Raw genomic sequence first — 5,009 nt, forward strand, 5'->3', positions numbered from 1 at the left:
AGGAGGTAGGAAGTATAAGAAGAAGAGCTTGCCCTGAATTTAGTTCAAAGGGACAAGCAATAGGGATAAAGGGGACCCATCTACAAGGAAAGATGGGACCTAGGTGGACCCCAAAGTTCTGGAGGTAGTAAGGATGTAGATAGTCTAAAGCATCTACTCAATAAAAATGTATCTACTAGAGTTTCCAGCGATGGGACTCTTCCACCTATCCATGAGATAGTCAGTCCTAAATATCTGTGATTCCCCAGGAATTTAAAGATAAATTCAAGTAAAAATTTTCTCACTGAATATGCAATGGAACATGAACAGTTTGTTCAACAAATGGTGCTGGGGAAACTGGACCACCACATGCGAAAAAATGAAACTAGACCACTACCTTTCACCGTGCACAAAAATCAACTCAAAATGGATAAAAGAACTAGACATAGACCTGAAACCATAAAATATATAGAAGAAAATATAGGTAAAACACTACAAGACATACATCACAATAACATCTTTAAAGACTCATCACCCAAAGCAAAGAAAGTCAAGGAAAAGATAAACACCTGGGATTACATCAAACTGAAAAGCTTCTGCACAGCAAAAGAGACATTAACCAAAACAGAGACACCCCACTGAATGGGAAAAAATCTTTGCACACCAGTCAACTGATAAGGGACTGATCACAAAGATCACAAAGAACTCACTCAACAAGAACAAAATAAACAATCCAGTTGAGAAATGGGGAGAAGAACTTAAAAAGACATTTCTCCAAAGAGGAAATGCAAATGGCCAACAGGCATATGAAAAAATGTTCAACATCCCTTATAATCAGGGAAAGGCAAATTAAAACTACATTGAGATACCACCTTACACCAGTAAGAATGGCATATATAAACAAGCAACAGGGCCTCCCTGGGGGCACAGCCAGTTGAGCACAACGCTATGAAGCTGTCGTAGCCTCTGCAGTGCGGGTTCAATTCCCGGCTGGCCAGGGAGATTCCCACATGGTGCAGCAGACCTCTCCTGTCATGCCCGCTGCTCCCCTCAGCAATGTATTTTGGTCCTTCTGCCTGTTCTGCTCCCTTCTCTATTTCTGGTGAATCCTCTCACCCTCCCATGCCTCTGGCCTATACCCCAGCTCTTGTATAAAAATAAATAAATCTTTAAAATAAAAAAGCAACAACAAATGTGGGCAAGGATGTGGTGACAAAGGAACTCTCCTACATTGCTGATGGGAGTGCAAACTGGTCCAACCACTGTGGAAAGCTTTGTGGAGGTTCCTCAGTCTACTAAAAATGGAGCGACCACATGACCTGGCTATTCCACTCCTAGGGATCTACCCAAAGGACACAAAAACATGAATTCAAAAGAACACCTGCACCCCTATGTTTATTGCAGCACTATTTACAATAGACAAAACCTGGAAACAACCCAAATGCCCAAAAATGGATGAATGGATCAAGAAGATGTGGTATATATACACAATAGAATATTATTCAGCAACCAAAAAAGATAAACTCATGCCATTTGCAGCAATGTGGATGGAGCTAGAAGGAATTATGCTCAGTGAAATAAGCCAGAAAGAAAAAAGAAAAATATCGGATGGTTTCACTTATAGCAGGAATATAGGGGAACCAAATAAGACATCATGTAAAAAATAATAACAGTACAAAACACAACAAAGCAAAAATGGACAATTATAAATCAGAGACATACTGCAGGGGAAGAGGAGGGAGAGGGGTCTGAGGGAGGGAGGGAGTAGTACAGGGGACTGAGGTGATGGTGCATGGGTGCCTTGGGGAAGGTAACTCTATGGGGACTACACCTGAGGAGGTGGGGGGAAGCAAATATTGTTTAAAAAGGTACAATGATGTAAAAAATAAAAAAATAATAAAAAAATTAAAAAAAATTTTTTCTTATTATCTTTCCCTCCTTCCAGTGCTCAAAATCTGGAAAGGCTAGAAGCCAAGGTGAGCACTAGCTGAGAGAGGGAAAATATACAACTTTCAATAATTATTATCTAGGGACCGACACTCTAGTTTCTGAGTCCAGGCAGTGTTTTGGGCTTTTGGAATGCTTATTATCTAAAACTGAGTAGAAAATGTTGGAACTCTAATTCAGAGATGAGGAAAAGCTTCCACCATTGAAAAGATTTAAAGAGATAAAAGGAAAGAAAAAAAAACATGTTTTATTAGGTCTCTTGCTTAGGGTTTTTCAATGTAAAAGTAACAAAAAAATTTACTTATATGCAAACCTTACACCAACTGCATCCTATAAAGCTTCTGAGAATAAACAATTTATTTTTTCACTTAATATAGATACATCCTCTCTTTTGTTCAATTACTGATACCTCTTTTTGCTTCATCAGAAACTCTATGAGGGCCTCCCTGGTGGTGCAAGGGGTTAAGTCCCAGAACTATCAAGCTATAAGCAGTTAAGGCAGCACTGATTTGATTCCAGGCCAGGGAGCAATCCACATGGCGCAGCAGACCTCTCCTGTCTCACCCGCTGCTCCCCTCAGCAGTGTATTTCAGTAGATCCACCTGTTCTGCTCCCTTTTCTGTGTCTAGTGAATCCTCTCAACCCCACACCTCTGGCCTATGCCCCAGTCCTTGTATGCATAAATGGATAAATCTTTAAAAAAAAAAAGACTTAAAAACTGTACTTGAATATGCTACTATAAACATTCATTTTCTTATTCTGAATTATAATTCAAATTAAGAATTCTATTTTACTATAAGTGATTATTGCTTTACGAAATGTCATTAATAAGCCACAAAAATGGTTAAGTAAATGAGAATCCCGAATACCAACTTTCCTGATGTATGAATATTCTTGTTTTGGACAAGCAGGAAGCATCATTATCAAAGATACTTCTGGCCATTTGAATTTTAGATGATCAAAAGAAAGTATAAAAAAGAGAGCAATCAGGGGGCCTTCCTGGTGGCACAAGGGGTTAAGGACCGCACTATGAAGCAATCCACTGCCTCTGCAGCACCAGTTCAATCCCCAGCCGGCCAGGGAGCAACCCACATGGTGCAGCAGACCTCTACTGTCTTGCTCACTGCTCCCCTCAACAGTGTATTTCAGTCAGTCTGCCTGTTCTGTTCCCCACTCTGTCTCTGGTGAATCCTCTCACCCCCCACACCTCTGGCCTGTACCCCAGTTCTTGTATGCACAAATAATTAAATCTTTAAGAGAGAGAGAGAGAGAGAGAGAGAGAGAGAGAAACCAATGACTCACAGTGTAATAGAAGCCCCTTAAAAAATTTATTCCTCTAGTATAAGAGGTCTACAAGGAGATCTTAAAAAGTGATTCAGCTAATTCTTAGGATTTCTATAACTATTTCTAAGAAAGTAACCTTTCAATGATATCCTTTAAACTAAAAATGGGGTGCACGAAGAGCACAGAAAAACCATGTTTAATAGATGTAAGTTTTCTTCATTCTCTATGAATTCTGGTTTGCTTCTGAATTAAACATTAAAATTTGTTTCTTTCTTCCCTTAACACCACTACTCTAAAAAAATTAAATAATAAATAAATAAAAACAAAAACACAACTACTCTGCTTCATTTATTTTTGCTTAGTTAGTCCAGAAATCACAGCAGTGTCCCAGCACATAATTAAGTGTGGGACAAATCAGGAACTCAGTAATTGTTATATGAAAATATGAATGAATGAATGAATGAATGAATGAATGAATGAACGAACTGTAAATCCTTGGGAATAAAAGCATTACAATAAATCTACTTCCTTTCCCTTCACATAGATCTGTTTTAGACAATTAATTATATAGCATAAAACCCTCATTTTGACAAGGCTACATTTTAATTTAAAGAGATGACGAGTTCGGCTGGTATACAGTCCTATTTATTAACTAATTTATCATGTAAGAGAACTTGATTTAATTGTAGAGTGCAAGACCCCATCTTAAAATGGGTCTCAGAGTCACAGTACTTTGAATACCATGAAACTAAAAGAATATTTTGTGTTACTTTTGGGAATTTAAGGCTAATGTGTGAAAATAATTCTGTTTCCCACTTAAGGTTATTCATATGTCATAGCGTTAGCAATCTAGCTTTCGTCTTTCTTAAAAATAACAAATATTCAGAAAGTATCTACTGAGTCTGAAGCCTGAGCAGATGGACCTTATGAGGAAATATGAAAAAGGAAAAGATGTAGGCATCCAAATAGTTGGAGATGGCGATGTACGTAGATTTTTTTTTTTTTAAAGAAAACGATCTTTTCAAGACTGAGGTGGTAATGAGATATCAGATGGAATGTCGAAGAAAAAAATTACTAAAGGTTTCCGTCTGGAACATGGATATGATGGTTGGAACTATAGCAGTTACGCTGAGAACGTAGGAAGATCTTCAATACACTGATATGATCAGATTTATATATTTAACAGGTGAAAACCAACTCTGAAGATAATATGGATAAAGGGTTATGGTGAACAGTACTTTTGGGTCATATTACTTTCTTTGTATATGACAACTGATGAAGCCTGATAACAACTGGATTATAGAATTAATAAAATTAAAAATTATTATAGAATTAGATAGATTATAGAATAGATTATAGAATTAATAAAATAATTAACATTAGAATGAATCCTAAAGAAGCTCTGTAAGCTGGCCCTTCTGTTGTACTAAGGATACTAAAATGGTCCCTCTGTTTCCACTTATTTTCCCCACTGAAGTTTTCCTATTCTAAAGATTGAAATTTTTTCAGTAGAAAGTAGGATCTTTTATCCACTCCACATTAGAGATTAAAAAAAACCAAAACAAAAGTAAATGCACTGAGATAGTTAGCACACTGACTTATACTCATGTCATATTATAAAACGCAGGCATCAAATCCATGACTGAGACCCAGTTTGATAGGTACTGTGAAATGACAACAGAAGGGGACTTAGTAGCTATAGCAAAAAGTAATTTTAAGTGGAAATGACGGATTGCAGAAAAGAAAGTTTATGTATGGGGCCTTCCCGGTGGTGCAGCAGTTGAGCCCGCAGTCTCTGT

The sequence above is a fragment of the Talpa occidentalis genome, unplaced genomic scaffold (assembly GCF_014898055.3).
Source record: "Talpa occidentalis isolate TD23 unplaced genomic scaffold, MPIMG_talOcc4v2.1, whole genome shotgun sequence".
In the NCBI taxonomy this organism is placed as follows: domain Eukaryota; kingdom Metazoa; phylum Chordata; class Mammalia; order Eulipotyphla; family Talpidae; genus Talpa; species Talpa occidentalis.